This window comes from Pongo abelii, chromosome 16 (genome assembly GCF_028885655.2).
Source record: "Pongo abelii isolate AG06213 chromosome 16, NHGRI_mPonAbe1-v2.0_pri, whole genome shotgun sequence".
Taxonomy (NCBI): Eukaryota; Metazoa; Chordata; class Mammalia; order Primates; family Hominidae; genus Pongo; species Pongo abelii.
This window is the reverse complement of record NC_072001.2, coordinates 44009113-44026537: the sequence shown is the minus strand read 5'-3', so window position 1 is coordinate 44026537 and position 17425 is coordinate 44009113. Positions and strand designations below refer to the sequence as shown.

At 45.8% G+C, this 17425-nt stretch overlaps 1 protein-coding gene across 3 annotated transcripts in view; it reads left to right on the top strand.

Annotated features, from left to right (window-relative positions):
* The first annotated feature begins 3934 nt into the window (after nucleotides 1–3934).
* Nucleotides 3935–17425, top strand: part of INO80 (INO80 complex ATPase subunit) — a 137294-nt gene continuing 123803 nt past the window's right edge. For 2 of the 3 annotated variants that reach the window (XM_063716583.1, XM_024232717.3), the window contains exon 1: nucleotides 3935–4070. The gene's annotated coding sequence lies outside the window, so the exon portion shown is untranslated. Of the gene's footprint in view, nucleotides 4200–17425 lie in introns of all 3 variants that reach the window. The other variant, XM_024232718.3, reaches the window with a different exon arrangement.

Genomic DNA, 17425 nt, shown 5'->3' with positions numbered 1-17425 from the left:
CGAACTACATTAAAAAACTTATACAAGTGTCATAAGTTTTTCCACTGATGTCCAGTTTCTGTTCCAGATTCCCTCCTAGGACTCCACATTGCATTTACTTGTTATTTCTCCTTGGTCTGTAGGTTTGTAAGGGTCCTTGGGTCTTTCCTTGTCTTTCATGACCTTGATGGTTTTGAAGAGTATTGATCAATTATTTTGTGGTAAGTCCCTGAATTTGAAATAGTGTGGTGTTTTTTCATGAATGGAATGTGGTTATGAATTTTTGGTAAGAATACCACAGAAATTATGTTGGGTCTTTCTCAATGCAAAATATCAAGGGGTTTGGGATGTAAACATGTCTTATTATTTGTTTACCTTAATTGGTTGGTTAAGGTGGTTTCTGCTGAGTTCACCACTATAAAGTTACTGTCTTTCCATTTGTGCTAAAATGTATCTTGGGTGAGACACTTTGAATCTATGCAAATTCTGTTTCACTGCAAATTTTTAACCACTAATTTAGCATCCCTTAGTGGATCTTGTCTGCAGCAGTGATTACTGCAGTGTTTGTCTAATGGTGAGTTTTGTTATCCCTCATTCCTTCCACATTTACTAAAATCCTACTCTAAGAAAGAGCATTCTTTTCTTTCTTCTCTTCTCATTTATTTATATTAGTATTTATATCAGATATTTACTTATATCAGCATGAATATTAAAATTAATATATATGGGTCATCTATGGTTCATGATCCAATGCTATTATGATTTACTTTGTTTCCTTGGCCATTAGGAGTTCTTTCATGTTGCCTTCTGTGGTTTCTGTTTTTTTTTTTGAAACAGTTTGCTCTTGTCACCCATGCTGGAAACTTTGCCATTTCTGCCTCAATCCTGCTACATAATTCCCATTCCTTCCCTTCTTCCATTCTCCTCATGTAAGAAATCAATCACATTAGTTCCTGGTTAAAACTTTAAAAAAAAATTTTTTTTGAGATGGAGTCTCGCTCTGTCGCCCAGGCTGGAGTTCAGTGGCGTGATCTTGGCCCACTGCAAGCTCTGCCTCCCAGGTTCACACCATTCTCCTGCCTCAGCCTCCTGAGTAGCTGGGACTACAGGCGCCTGCCACCACGCCCGGCTAATTTTTTTGTATTTTCTTTAGTAGAGACGGGGTTTCACTGGATAGACAGGATGGTTTCGATCTCCTGACCTCGTGATCTGCCCGCCTCAGCCTCCCAAAGTGCTGGGATTACAGGCATGTGTGACAAAATGGTGTAGCATTTGCATATTACCTACACATCCTCCCATATACTTTAAATCATCTCTAGATTACTTATAATACCCAATACAATGCAAATGTTATGCAAATAATTATAGTGTATTTTGAAATGAGTTATTTATTTTTTGAATATTTGGTAGAAATGCGGTCTTCTTTTGTTGCCCAAGCCAATCTGTAACTCCTGGCTTCAAGTGACACTTTGGCTCAGCCTCTCAAAGTGCTGGGGATTACAGGTGTATGCCACTGAGCTCAGCCTATTTTTTGAGTATTTTTGATTTGCTGTTCGTTGAATCCATGGATATTGAACCCGCAGATATAAGGGCCAACTATATATCATACTTTTGCCTTTAAGCATTTTTTTTTTAAAGACAGAGTCTTACTCTGTCGCCCAGGCTGGAGAGCAATGGCTAGATCTCGGCTCACTGCAACCTCCACCTCTGGGGTTCAAGCGATTCCCCTGCCTCAGCCGCCTGAGTAGCTGGGGGGATTACAGGAGCGCGCCATCACGCCCAGCTAATTTTTGTATTTTTAGTAGAGACAGGGTTTCAAGGTTGGTCAGGCTGGTCTCAAACTCCTGACCTCGTGATCTGCCCGCCTAGGCCTCCCAAAGTGCTGGGATTACAGGCGTGAGCCACCGCGCCTGGCCATGCATTCAAGCACATTTAACTTTTGTTTTTTTTTCTTGAAGCAGAGTCTTGCTCTGTCCCAGGTTGGAGTACAGTGGCTCAGTCTCGGCTCACTGCAACCCCTGTCTCCCAGGTTCAAGAGATTCTCCTGCCTCAGACTCCCGAGTAGCTGGGATTACAGGTGCCCGCCACCACGCCCAGCTAATCTTTTTTTTTTTTTTTTTCAGTAGAGAGGAGGTTTCACCATGTTGGCCAGGCTGGTCTCAAACTCCCGACCTCAAGTGATCCACCCACCTCAGCCTCCCAAAGTGCTGGGATTACATGTGTGAGCTACCGCGCCTGGCTTGCAAATGTAATTTTTTTTTTCTTTTTGAGATGGATTTTTTTTTTTTCTTTTTGAGACGGAATTTCACTCTTGTTGCCCATGCTGGAGTGCAATGGCGCGATCTCGGCTCACTGTAACCTCCGCCTCCCAGGTTCAAGGGATTCTCCTGCCTCAGGCTCCCAAGTAGCTGGGACTACAGGCACCCCCCACCACGACCGGCTAATTTTTGTATTTTTAGTAGAGATGGGGTTTCACCATACTGGTCAGGCTGGTCTCGAACTCCTGACCTCAGGTGATTCTCCCACCTGAACTCCCAAAGTGCTGGGATTACAGGCGTGTGGCACTGCACCCTACCACAAATTTAACTTTTTAAAGGTCAGTTAACTCAGCACAAGAAGGCTACTTGATGACCTTAATAAAGTACTTTTTAGTTAAATGCTAAGGGCCAGGTTAAAATGGATTAAAGAATGAGACCCAAAGGAACTGAATTAACAGCATATTTAACTTTTAGTAAGTTCTAATTCTTATCTACACCTAGGCCTTACCCTAGGCAATTCTCACCACACATCCTGGCAGTTGGGTCGATTACATTTATTATGTTTTCTTTTTTGTAGAGACGGGTCTCGCAATGTTGACCAGTCTAATGGACTGCTCTGAGACGTTTGGCCTGAGGTGATCCTTCCAGGCAGAAGGATCACTTCAGGCCAGGAGACTGGGATCAGCCCACTAGACTGGGCAACATAGCGAGACCCCAAGTTTAGTAAGTGTGGGTAGCAGTGGGCTCAAATTGTAGAATTGGCACAGGTAAAAGCAATTATTCGATTTTCAGAGGCACACTGTGTGGATGTGAGAACAGGCTGGCTCACATTTCCGATAACAGGTCTGCGTGTTCCCAAGTCCTTGTATCCTACAACCCTCACATAGACATCTTATCTAACTATGCTGTCCTACCTAACCTATAGCGCTCTTGCTCCCCGAGTCTAAATGGGAACCCCAATCTAATTACTGTATAGTAGTCGAACTACACACCAGGCACTCCCCGACAATCTACAACCCCATCCAAAGGGGTCAGAAACTGGTAACAAAATACCAGCTGCGAGCCTCTCCTTCCCCTAAAGAGATCTTATCAACTTGGCTGCACCTTCCCACCTCTAGCCTGCGGGAACAAATATCCCAGGATCCCGGGCAGTTTCGATTGACGTTACTTCCGGGAAAAGAAACCTTGCATCGGCGGTTGCGGGCCTGGAAAGCTCTCGCGACATTTCCTCCCGCGAGATCTGCTTGCTCACTGTAGCGATGACATCCTCCTCCTCCTCCCCGCCGCCTTTCGGCAATCTTCGCCAGTCCCAGTCCCGACCAATCTGTACTCAGATGGCATGGATCAGGGTCTCCCCTCGAACCCCGGTTCGCACGGGGCGTCAGGTGGCAGCGGCGGGGTGCGAGCTGCGCGAGGCCGACGGCAGCGGCACTGCGGGTGGCCACGGGCAGGCGACGACCAGTGAGTGTGGGCGGGGCGGGGGTAAGCCACCCGTGTAGCGGCTCGATTGTTCTGGCCTGGCTATGGCGCCTCTCCTCCCCCCCGCCATGGCTCCCCGTGTCCCTGCTCCGCTCCTCTCAGTGAGTGAAAGTGGCCGCCGCCGCCGCCGGCCCAGCGCCCGCAGCCGCCTCAGCGCCGACGCCATCTTGGGGTCCCAGGAGCCGCGGAGGGAGCGAGCTAGGAGCGTCCACGCCCAACGCAGTCACCGTCCCAAGGCCTCAGAGAGCGAACCGCGGCTCCACCGTCGGCGGGGCGACCCCCCCCCTCCGGACCCCGCCCGCACCCCGCCCCCCCCTCCGCCGCCGTCGCGGCGGCGGGGCCAGGCGGCCCGAGGTGAGGCGACAAGACGTGGGCGGGCGAACGGAGTGGGGGTTGTGTAGGTCTTGCTGCGCCCCTCTCTGCGGGCGACAACTGGGCCGCGTCTTAAAGGGGCCGTCGCCCCCGGCCCTTGGATTTGTTGGGGTTAGTATGGAGGATGGGTGTGGACACTCCCCGCAGGGTTGGGACCTCAGGGACTAGGGCCTTGTCCTTCCCGTCTCATATCTCTGGAGACTCGGGGTCATGCGGTGATCTCAGCTAGCTGAGGAAGCCCGTGGGGCGCCCACACGTGGGGAGTGTGTTAGACCAGGTGCACGTGGGACCCGGTGGGGCGGTGTCGGGCTAACACGTGTGTAGGTTTGGGGGTGGGCAGGGGCAGGGCGGAGGCTGGAAGGCCTTGAGTGGGAACCCCGTGAGGGTTGTGTATCTGTCATTTTAAACAAATGAGATCTAAGGGCTTGTTAGTGTGTCAATTTGTAAGGGGCAAGTTGAGATACGGTTGAATGGTGCACGCTGCTGGCTGGTGTTGGGTGGGGGCAGGCTGACACCTGCATAGACTTGGGAGTGTCTGGATGACACCCCTTCTGGTTTTTTAGGTTTTTACAGAGCGACTAGGAAAGTGTCATCCTATTTTGACATTCCTTCTTGAGCTTGCTAATGAAAAGTACTACTTCCGTAATCTCCGAGGTTGGAAGCCCCCTACAGTTTAGGAGTGACAGAGCCTAGGAAGCCACTTACTATTCTAGTTAACAGCCAACTGTGCCTGGAATTCTTTGATTCACACACTGTCTCTAGTTTGATGTACTTGTTAGAAATGGGGGAAGGAATTTGGAGGTTGACCTGGCTAACGTCACAGGTTAGTTTTCCAGTGACTTTCATTATTTCCTTCACAACAAAATTATTGTGGCTTTTCAGTGGCAACTTAAATTAAATAATAGCTTTATTGAAATATGATTCAAATACCAAAAAATTCAGCTTTCTAAAACGTATAATTGATTTTCTAAAACTATATTTATTAAGTTCTGTAGCCATCAACCACTATTTAATTCATCACCCTAAAAAAGAATCTCTAGAAGCCATTTAGCAGTCACTCCCCATTCCCTCTCCCTCCAGCCTCAGGTAACTATTAATATATTTTCTGCCTAAATTTGCCTAAAAAAAGAAACATATAATATGTATCTTTCTTTGCCTGGTTTGTTTCACTTAACATGGTGTTTTCAAGGTTCATCCGTGTTGTAGCATGTATCAGGACTTAATTCCTTTTTTTTTTTTTTTGAGACTGAGTCTCGGTCTGTAGCCCAGGCTGGAGTGCAGTGGCGGGGTCCTGATTCACTGCAACCTCCGCCTTCCAGGTTCAAGCACTTCTTGTGCCTCAGCCTACCAAGTAGCTGGGATTACAGGTGGCCGCCACCACACCCGGCTAATTTTTGTATTTTTAGTAGAAACGGGGTTTCACCATGTTGGCCAGGCCGGTCTCAAACTCCTGACCTCAAGTGATCCGCCTGCCTTGGCCTCCCAGAGTGCTGGAATTACAGGCATGAGCCACCGCACATGGCCTCATTTGCTTTTAATGCCAAATAATATTCCGTTCTAGTTGCATTTTATGTTTGAAATTTCCAACCTCCTCCTCCTATAAAATAATTTGAGATCATTATGCGTGGTAAAAGTTGCATACCTTCTAGACTTTAAAATGAATTTTTTTTTTTTTTTTTTTTTTGAGACGGAGTCTGGCTCTGTCGCCCAGGCTGGAGTGCAGTGGCGTGATCTCGGCTCACTGCAACTTCCACCTCCCGGGTTCAAGCAATTCTCCTGCCTCAGCCTCCTGAGTAGCTGGTATTACAGGCGCCCGCCACCACGCCCAGCTAATTTTTGTATTTTTAGTTGAGACGGGGTTTCACCATGTTGGTCAGGCTGGTCTCGAGCCCCTGACCTCGTGATCCACCCACCTCGGCCTCCCAAAGTGCTGAGATTACAGGTGTGAGCCACCGTGCCCGGCTGAATTTTGTTTTTAAGGGATTAAATTCCATCATTTTAGTTTACTGTGTTCTTTTCCTCTACGTTTTATTTCAGTGGAAACCAAATCAATTTTTGAAAGTATAAATTGTGATAGGAAATAATTGTAGTGAGCACAAATGTGATTAGAAAAGTTTATGACTAATAAAAACATTTTGAGTACATCAAGGTGGAAATGTGATTAAGCCAAAGCAACAAATCAAGAGCTATGATGCTGGGCATGGTGTCTCAAGCCTGTAGTCCCAGTTACTCAGGAGGCAAGAGGATCACTTGAGTCCCTAGTGAGCTATGATTGTGCCAGTGCACTCAAGCCTGGGCGGAGAGCGAGACCCTGTCTCTAAAAACAAAACAAAACAAAACTAATTATAAGCTGTGGTGTTAGAAGTTCACTTAATGAAAGTTTGTTGGCCGGGTGCGGTGGCTCACACCTGTAATCCCTGCACTTTGGGAGACTGAGGCGGGTGGATCACCTGAGGTCAGGAGTTCGAAACCAGCCTGGCCAACATGATGAAACTCTGTCTGTACCAAAAATACAAAAAATTAGCTGGGCATGGTGGCACGCACCTGTAATCCCAGCTACTCAGGAGGCTGAGGCAGGAGAATCGCTTGAACCCAGGAGGCGGAGGTTGCAGTGAGCCGAGATTGAGCCACTGCACTCCATTGGAGTGCAACGAGAGCAAAACTCTGTGTCAAAAAAACAAAACAAAACTGGCTAGGGGATTTTATATGTCAACATACAAATTCACATTAAATAGGTTAGGCTTGGTGGCTCACACCTGTAATCCCAGCACTTTGGGAGGCCGAGGCAGGCGGATTGCTTGAGCTCAGGAGTTTGAAATCAGCATGGGCAACATGGCAAAACCCTGTCTCTACAGAAAATACAAAAATTAGCTAAGCATGGTGATGTGCACCTGTAGTCCCAGCTACTTGGGATGCTGAGGTGAGAGGATGGCTTGAGCCCAGGAGGCAGAGATTGCAATGAACCGAGATCGAGCCACTGCACTCCAGCCTGGGCGACAGAGCCCGAGCTGGCTCAGCAACAACAACAACAAAATACACATGAAATATAAACGCTAGGATGCAGTGGATTTTAGAGTGGACAGAGTGGGTTGGGGTTAATAGGAGACTAAGTTTTTGTAGGAAAACAGTTGAAAAGTTTTTTTTTTTTTTTTGAGATGGAGTCTTGCCCTGTCGCCAGGCTGGAGTGCAGTGGCACAATCTAGGCTCACTGCGCCCTCTGCCTCCTGGGTTCAATAAATTCTCCTGCTTCATTCTCCCAAGTAGCTGGGACTACAAGCTCATGCCACCACGCCTGGCTAATTTTTGTATTTTTAGTAGAGATGGGGTTTCACCATGTTTGGCCAGGATGGTCTCAATCTCTTGACCTTGTGATCTGCCTGCCTTGGCCTCCCAAAGTGCTGGGATTACAGGCGTGAGCCACTGTGCCCGGCTAAGAGTTGAAAAGTTTTAAAGTTGGATCTAAAGTATCAAAATCTTGATATGATAGGCTATAGCATATAGAGAATGAGAAGGGCATAGGCACTAATATCAGACAACTCTTCTGAGTCAGTCAGTATGGTAGATACCTTATATATTATCATTTTAATTCTCATGAAACTTCCTGGTAGTAATTCTCATTTTACAGATGAGAAAATTGAAACCAAGTTAAATCACATAGCCAGTAAATGACAGAATCAGTATTCTATTTTTGTTATAGTCCTTCTGCCTTCCCCCAAAATATTTTGAAGAGTATTTTCGGCCAGACCTAGTGGTTTCCACCTGTAATCCCAGCACTTTGGGAGGCAGAGGAGGGAGGATCACGTGAGCTTGAGGAGCTTGAGACCAGCCTGGTCAATATAGTGAGACCTCATCTCTACAGAAAATAAAATTTTTGGGCTAGGGTGGCGTGTGCCTATAGTTCAGCTACTTGGAAAGCTGAGATGGGAGATTTGGTTGAGCCTGGGAGGTTGAGGCTACAGTGAACCCTGATTGTGCCACTGCACTCCAGCCTGGGCAACAGAGCTATTCCCTCCAGAGCAAGGTTCTTAACATTTTTTAATGTATCTTGGACAGCTTTGTAGTCTGAAGACACCTATTCTGTCGGGCAAGAGGTTTTTTTTTCCTCCTCCCCGCAAAAAGGTTTTTTTTTTTTTTTTTTGAGACAGAGTTTTGCTCTTATAGCCCAGGCTGGAGTACAGTGGCACGATCTCAGCTCACTGCAACCTCCACCTCCCGGGTTCAAGTGATTCTCCTGCCTCAGCCTCCCGAGTAGCTAGGATTACAGGCGCACGCCACCATGCCCGGCTAATTTTTGTATTTTTGGTAGAGACAGGATTTCATCACGTTAGCTAGGCTGGTCTCAAACTCCTGACCTCCTGATCCGCCCACCTTAGCCTCCCAAAGTGCTGGTATTACAGGTGTGAGCCACTGTGCCTGGCCTGTTTTTGAAACTTCTTAGTGAATAAGTTGGTTAAGGCTTAAGAAGAGACCAGACTATTTAAAAAAAAATTCTTTTTTTTGAGACGGAGTCTCGCTCTCTCGCCAGGCTGGAGTGCAGTGGCGCCATCTCGGCTCACTGCATCCTCTGCCTCCCGGGTTCAAGCATTTCTCCTGCCTCAGCCTCCTGAGTAACCGGGACTACAGGCATGTGCCACCACGCCCAGCTGATTTTTGTGTCTTTAGTAGAGATGGGGTTTCACCATGTTGACCAGGCTGATCTGGAACTCCTGACCTCAGGTGATTTGCCTGCCTCTACCTCCCAAAGTGCTAGGATTATAGGCGTGAACCACCATGGCTGGCCTATTTTATTTTTTAAGCGTTAACTGTTCTTTATTTGATATTACATACACATAAACCACACCCTAAAATGCTTTTCAGGAGGTAAAAGGAACCATTTTAGTTACAAGGAATTCTAATTAGCTTGGCATAGTTAAGGCCAAAAATGTAGACATTGCTGCCTTATCTTCAGCCCTTGCCTTTAAGAGGCAAATAAACACAAAACACAGGTGAATTGTGCTTGGTTCTGAGACAATGAAGGAATTTTGCCAGTATTTAAATATGCTCACATAACCAGTTATATAAATCTAAATATAAAATCAATCTCCAATAGATTTTAAGATGGCATTCACCATCTTGATGAAAAGTTGAACATTACTAATGAAGTTCAATCATGTTTTTAGAAGGGGAAAACAGTGATATCATTTACTTAATTGGAGTTACTATTAAAATAAAAAAAAACCCCAAGACCTTCATGGTAGCTCACACCTGTAATTTCAGCACTTTGGGAGACCAAGGCAGGCAAGTCACTTGAGTCTAGGAGTTTGAGACCAGCCTGGGCAATATGCCAAAACCCCATCTCTACAAAAAATTAGCCGGGCGTGGTGGTGCATGCCTGTAGTCCCAGCTACTCTGGAGGCCGAAATGGGAGGATCACCTGAGCTCAGCAGGTCAAGGCTATAGTGAGCTGTGATCCTGCCACTGCACTCCAGCCTGGGTGACAAGCGAGACCCTGTCTAAAAAATAAAAGAGGCCGGGTGCCGTGGCTTCTTAAATCTGTAATCCCAGCACTTTGGGAGGCTGAGGCGGGTGGATCATGAGGTCAAGAGATCGAGACCATCCTGACCAACATGGTGAAACCCCGTCTCTACTAAAAACACAAAAATTGGGTGGGTGTGCTGGCACGCACCTGTAGTCCCAGGTACTTGGGAGGCTGAGGCAGTACAATCGCTTGAACCCTGGAGGTGGAGGTTGCAGTGAGCCGAGATCATGCCACTGCGCTCCAGCCTGGCAACAGAGGGGAACTCCGTCTCAAAATAAAAATAAAATCCAGAAAGCCAAATATATTCATTTAACCACGGCCAGTTTTCTTTTTTTTCTTTTTTTTTTTTTTGAGATGGAGTTTTGCTTGTCGCCCAGGTTGGTGTGCAGTAACACGATCTCAGCTCACTGCAACCTTTGCCTCACTGGCTCAAGCAATTCTCCTGCTTCAGCCTCCCCAGCAGCTGGGATTACAGCCACCCACCACCACGCCTGGCCAGTTTTTTGTTTTTTTTTTTTGAGATGGAGTCTCGCTCTGTCGTCCAGGCTGGAGTGCAGTGGTACTATCTCGGTTCACTGCAACCTCCACCTCCCAGATTCAAGTGATTCTCCTGCCTCAGCCTCCCAAGTAGCTAGGACTACAGGTACGTGCCACCATGCCTGGCTAATTTTCATATTTTTAGTAGAGATGGGGTTTCACCATGTTGACCAGGCTGGTCTCAAACTCCTGACCTCAGGTGATCCATCTGCCTCGGCCTCCCAAAGTGCTGGGATTACAGGTGTGAGCCACCGCACCTGGCATAATTTTTGTATTTTTAGTAGAGACAGGGTTTCACCATGTTGGCCAGGCTGATCTCGATCTCCTGACCTCAGGTGATCCACCCGCCTCAGCCTCCCAACCTCCCAAAGTGCTGGGGTTACAGTCATGAGCCACTGTGCCTGGCCAGACATTTCTATTTTGTAATAAATACGGCAGTGGCCAATTACTCATTAGTACTTTTTTTTTGAAGTGTCTTACTCTGTCACCCAGGCTGTAGTGCAGTGGGGCAATCTCGGCTCACTGCAACCTCCGCCTCCCGGGTTCAGGCAGTTCTGCCTCAGCCTCCCTAGTAGCTGGAATTACAGGTGCCCACCACCATGCCTGGCTAATTTTTGTATTTTTAGTGGAGATGGGGTTTCACCATGTTGGCCAGGCTGGTCTCGAGCTCTTGACCTCAAGTGATCCGCCCGCCTCTGCCTCCCAAAGTGCTGGGATTACAGGCATGAGCCACTGTGTCCAGCCATTAGTAGCTTTTTTGAGGTAAGCTATCGAATCTGCCCTTTCTACCTTAGTAATGCTGGCAAACATCATTTTTGTTCCAGGAATAGACTTCTTGGGATTCTCCAAATACTGTATCAGCGTATCCTCTCCCCAGACAATGCTTTTTTTCTTATTGGCATCTGTGTAAGTGAATCCAACATCCTGACCTGTCTTCTTTCCAAAGAGACCGTGGAGATTTGGCCCAGTCTTTTGCTGGCCTCCCTTTTCCATGGTGTGGCACTGGGCATGTTTCTGAGCACTCATATTCTTGTTTTTCAACATCACCCTTATTTAATTATCTGTTTTGTACAAAGGCTCCGGTTCTGAGGGTGGACGTCCTGCTCTCTCAGTGTCTACTTTATAGTGTTGTTAGATATAAATGAGACAATCCATGTGACGTGCTTAGTACCATTCCTAATACATAATGTTTAATAAATGCTATATATGATTAGTCGAATTGAACGCCCATTTTACAGTGGAACTAGTGAGACCCAGAGTGGGTAGCTGCCTGCCCTAGTCTATTTGTGGCTTTTCTTTTTTTTTTTTTTTTTTGTGACGTAGTCTCGCTCTGTCGCCCAGGCTGGAATGCAGTGGCGAGATCTCAGCTCACTGCAAGCTCCGCCTCCCGAGTTCACACCATTCTCCTGCCTGAGCCTCCCAAGTAGCTGGAACTACAGGCGCCCACCACCACGCCCGGCTAATTTTTTGTATTTTTAATAGAGACAGGGTTTCACTGTGTTAGCCAGAATGGTCTCGATCTCCTGACCTTGTGTTCCGCCCGCCTCGGCCTCCCAAAGTGCTGGGATTACAGGCATGAGCCACCGCGCCTGGCCTTATTTGTGGCTTTTCAATGGATTAAGCTCACAGCTCTTGATTTCATCTTCTTTCTTTCTTACCATGCTGTTTCCACTGAAAGTTGTAGCATTTAATTCAGTTGAAGTTACTGCTTGATAAAAGCATTCTGTTTGATACTGTAATGGTGGACACATGACATGTCAAAACCCATAGACCTTTACAGCACAAAGAGTAAAGTTTGTTTATTTTTTGAGACATAGTATTGCTCTGTTGCCAAGGCTGGAGTGCAGTGGTGCGATCTCGGCCCACCACAACTTCTGCCTCCCGAGTTCAAGCGATTCTCCTGCCTCAGCCTCCCTAGTAGCTGGGATTATAGGCATGCACCACCATGCCTGGCTAATTTTTGTAGTTTTAGTAGAGATGGGGTGTCACTGTGTTGGTCAGGCTGGTCTCAAACTTCTGACCTCGTGATCCACCCTCCTTGGCCTCCCAAAGTGCTGGGATTACAGGCGTGAGCCACCATGCCAGGCCTATTTATTTATTTATTGAGACATAGTCTCGCTCTGTTGCCCAGGCTGGAGTGCAGTGGCATGGTCTCAGCTCACTGCCACCTCTGTTTCCCAGGCTCAAGCGATTCTGCTGTCTTAGCCTCCTGAGTAGCTGAGATTACAGGTGCCCACCGGGACACCCAGCTGATTTTTGTATTTTTAGTACGGACAGGGTTTCACCATGTTGGCCAGGCTGGCCTCGAACTCCTGACCTCAAATGATCCACTTTCCTTGGCCTCCCAAAGTGCTGGGATTATAGGCATGAGCCACCACACCCGGCCTAGTTAGTTATTTTTTAATGACAGAGTCTTGTTCTGTCACCCGGGCTGGAGTGCAGCGGCACCATCGTGGCTCACTGCAACCTTCACCTCCTGGGTTCAAGCAATTCTCCTGCCTCAGCCTCCGAAGTAGCCGGGATTACAGGTGTGTGCCACAATGCCTGGCTAATTTTTGTATTTTTAGTAGAGATGGGGTTTCACCTTGTTGGCCAGGCTGGTCTTGAACTCCTGGCCTCACGTGATCGCCTGTCTTGGCCTCCTGAAGTGCTGGGTATGATCTACTGTTCTGGTCCTAAGAGTAAACTTTAATGTATGCAAATTAAACAAATTTTTTTTAGAGGTCAAGGCCTCTCAGGCATGCAAACCTTGACAGGAGAAACTGTGTCACAAATGTGTGAAACAACCTTGCTAAACGGGAGGAAGGTGCTGATTTAAGTAACTTTGGAAATGAGTGGAATCTGTAAGACAAAAGGGACTGTACATAAGCCTTATACTTTAATTGATAAAGTTACATCCCAAAGGGTTAGAGGTTAACAATTCTGATACTGGTTTAAAGGAATCAGTACTGATTACATAGGTAACTACAATTGAACAATTAAGTAAATGGATGGCAGGAGGTAGGCTTTCCACTGTTGGAGTGGAATTTACAGATAAGCAAGGCAGGAGGCTAGAATAATCTTTGTGGTAATGGATTCAGGTTGGAGATACCAGTACAAAATAGTTCCATGTTTATATGTAGAAATATTTATAGATATATGTACATACTTGAATTAATATACACAAATATATTTCCATTCTTAGTCAGCTGAGAGTTAAAAGAAACAACACCTAGGAGTCCATCTAGTGCCCAGATCTTGGTTTCTTTTTTTTCTTGAGACGGGTCTTGCCCTGTCACCCAGGCTGGAGTGCAATGGCGTGCTCACTGTAGCCATGACCTTCCGGACTCAAGCTATCCTCCCACCTCAGCCTCCCAAATAGCTGGGGCTGGGACTACAGGTGTATGCCACTGTGCCCAGCTAATCTAATTTTTTTCTTTCTTTCTTTCTTTTCTTTTTTTTTTTTTTTTTTTTGAGACAGAGTCTGGCCGTGTCACCCCGGCTGGAGTGTGGTGGCATGATCTCAGCCCACAGCAACCTCTGTCTCTCGGGCTTAAGCCATCCTCACACCCCAGCCTCCCAGGTAGCTGGGACTATAGGTGCTCGCCACCACGTGTGGCTGATTTTTGTATTTTTCATGCAGACAGGATTTCGCTATGTTGCCCAGGCTGGACTCAAACTCCAGAGCTCAAGTGATCAGCTTCCCAAAGTGCTGGCATTACAGGCATGAGTCACTGTGATTGGCCAAAGTTTTCTATTTTTATAGAGAGGTGGGTCTCCCTATGTTACCCAGGCTGGTCTTGAACTCCTGGGCTCAAGCAGTCCTCCTGCCTCAGCCTCCCAAAGTGTTGGAATTACAGGTGTGAGCCAACACACCTGGGCCTGGATCTTAGTTTCTAATATTATTCTCCAATAAAAGAAACTAGTGCTCCTTGGAGAAATGGTTGATTCTGTGATTGGGGCAGGAAATATATATAAGATGAACCTTGAGTATGTTGTGCCAAAAAATAAGGAAGTGCTCTAAAAATGACAACATTTCACATTAATGGGGTTATGTTGAAGGAGCAGAGGAACCAACTGAAAGTTTCCAGTGGCCAAAGCTGGAACAATTTGAGTAGGAAAATTAAAGCAGAATTGGATTATGACCCATAGTATAAAATAAAGTTTTATATTGATATAAACAAATGATTGAATAAATTAAAATTCTCCTTGAAGTACTCTAGTGGCATAGTTTTATGTCGTAGGAGCCTCTAATTTGCTGGAAGTACTTCACACTTGGAGTACTTAATCTTGTGGGGCTTTGAAGTCACACTTCTTGGATTCCAATCTTGGTGCACTTCTGTTTGTATGATCTTGGGCGAGTTAAGCTCAGTTTCTTTGTATGTAAAATGGTGGTTGTAATAGTATCTACATCATATAAAGTTTAAATGAAAATGCAAACACATATGAAACATTTGGCATATAAATCTCAGTAGAATGGGTGAGTATGTAGCCTCCTTACTAAGTATTTGAGAAAATAGAGACATTTGGATCCCCACTTGGAATTCTTTATAATGGAGGTGCCCCCCAACCCCCAAGCTTTTTGCATAAAGGATAATGTTTAACATTTAAAGAAGTGTTTATCAACCACCTGATTTGATGTAAACATAGCTCCTTGTTGATTGTTAGATCACATAGTTAATAGAGTGAAAGTAATTACATTTGCTCTTTATATAATCATCACAGATATGACTGACTTAAATATCTACAGTTTGAAAAGCAGGATCCAGTTAGTGTACAGTTCAACTCATGCTTATTTGCAGATGGTTTGTCTTTGGGATGAATTACCTGAACTTTGATTTTCAGTTTTCTTTGAGGAAACACAGTTCTACATAACTTGTCTGTTACTACCCACACTGGTTAAGTGTATCCACTCCCATAATGAAAACTGACTTTTAGTGTAGTAAAATTAAATATAAAAGTGAATTTTGTACAGAATACATAATTCTGTCCAATATAAATACTGATAAGAAGTTGGCCGGGTGTGGTGGCTCACACCTGTAATTCCAGCACCTTGGGAGGCCGAGGCAGACAAATCACTTGAGGTCAGGAGTTTGAGACCAGCCTGGCCAACATGGTGAAACCTTGTCTCTACTAAAATACAAAAAAAAATTAGCCAGGTGTGGTGGCTTATGCCTGTAATCCCAGCTACTCGGAAACCTGAGGCAGGAGAACCCCTTGAATCTGGGAGACGGAGGTTGCAGTGAGCCAAGATTGGACCAGTGCACTCCAGCCTGGGAGAAAGAGCAAGACTCCCCCTTAAAAAAAAGAAAAGAAAAGAAATAAGGGCCTAGCAGTAACTAGAGAGTACAAAGCAATCAGCCCAGGATTACTCATGAACACAGCTCAGGAAGTCTGATATGTGTGAGTATGATTCTGAAGCATACAGTTTACCATTAACATGAAGCTGTTGGCAGGGCAGCTGAAGTATGATCAGAGTTCAGATTCAGGATAATGAGCCAGAGTTCAGGATGTGGAACAGGCTATTCAATGATGAATTGTTCCAAAAACATATTGAATAGTTCTTTCATCCTTAGCAATACAGTATGAGCCTGTGGTCAGATGAATTTTATTTTATTTTATTACTTTTTTTTTTTTTTGAGATGGAGTTTTGCTCTTATTGCCCAGGCTGCAGTGCAGTGACTGCAACCTCTGCCTCCTGGGTTCAAGCGTTGCTGGTGCCTCAGCCTCCCAAGTAGCTGGGATTACAGGCATGCACCACCACACCTGGCTAATTTTGTTATATTTTTAGTAGAGACGAGGTTTCTCCATGTTGGTCAGGCTGGTCTCGAACTCCTGACCTCAGGTGATCAGCCTTCCTTGGCCTCCCAAGGTGCTGGGATTACAGGCGTGAGCCACTGCGCCTGGCGGTCAGATGAATTTTAAAGAGCCTCTTTGCGCGAAGTGAGACAGGTCTGATAGGAAGTTGAGACATTTTAAAGGAACTCTTAATTTGCCTGGAATGTGGGGAAGTAGTAAAAGATTAAATTGTAAAAAGTAACTCAGAACCAGATGATAAAGGTCTTTAAATTTCAGGCTGAAGAATTTAGATTTTATTGAGTTTTGGAAAACTATTGAGGAACTAATGACATAATCAGAATGATGAATTTAGGCTGGGCACAGTGGCTCACACCTGTAATCCCAGCGCTTTGGGAGGCCGAGGCAGGTGGATCACTTGAGGTCAGGAGTTTGAGACTAGCCTGGCCAACATGATAAAATCCCATCTCTACTGAAAATAGGAAAAATTAGCCGGGCGTGGTGGTGGGCGCCTCTAATCCCAGCTACCTGGGAGGCTGAGGCAGGAAAATTGCTTGAGCCAGGGAGGCGGAGGTTGCAGTGAGCTGAGATCGCGCCACTGGACTCCAGCCTGGGTGACAAAGCGAGACTGTCTCAAAAAAATATAAAACAAGAATGATGATTTGGGAATACTGATCTGGAAGTATCTGTGAGGATGAATTAGAGTGAGAAGAACCTGGAGGTTAGGAAGCAGTAGTCTAGGTGTGAGGCTAAGAAGCTAAATGAAAACACTGATAATAGGAAGAAACTGACATATTCCAGTCAGAAGAATTAACTACACATTGGGACTCACTGCATGTCAGGAGAGAAGTAGAAGGGGGTGTAAAAAATGATTCATAGATTTTGAGTCTGAATAATTGTTATATAAATAGGAAAGACAGATGAACTAGCTGCTGTGGAGGCATATAAGAAGTTTGGGTTTGTAGGGGCTAGAAAGCATCTAGAAAGCCTTTCTAGAAGCATCTAGAAATGTGGATTGTGTGCTGTGCAATTTGAGAGCCAGAGGGTCAGTCATACAGCAGTATTAATTGAATTCCTGGTAGAAGATGAGATTTTCTAAGGGGGTAGGAATAGATGACAGAACTTTGGTGTACTCCACATTTAGAATAAAGTTTCAGTCAAGGAGTTAAAGAAGGAATAGTCCAAGTTTTCAAAGATAAGTAGAGTATCCAAAAGCAAGAGTCACTCAGCAATATCGACTTCATTCATTCTGATAAACAGTGGTTATCAGAGAGCATGGTTCTCAACCGTATCAGACCCAACTCTCCTTTTTTATTACAAATATTTTATAATACGCCCTTTTTTTTTTTCCTTTGAGACAGAGTCTTGCTCTGTTGCCCAGGCTGTAGTGCAGTGTGCACGATCTTGGCTCACTGTAACCTCCGCCTCCCAGGTTCAAGTGATTCTCCTGCCTCAGGCTCCCAAGTTGCTGGGACTACAGGTACCCGCCACCACACCTGGCTAATTT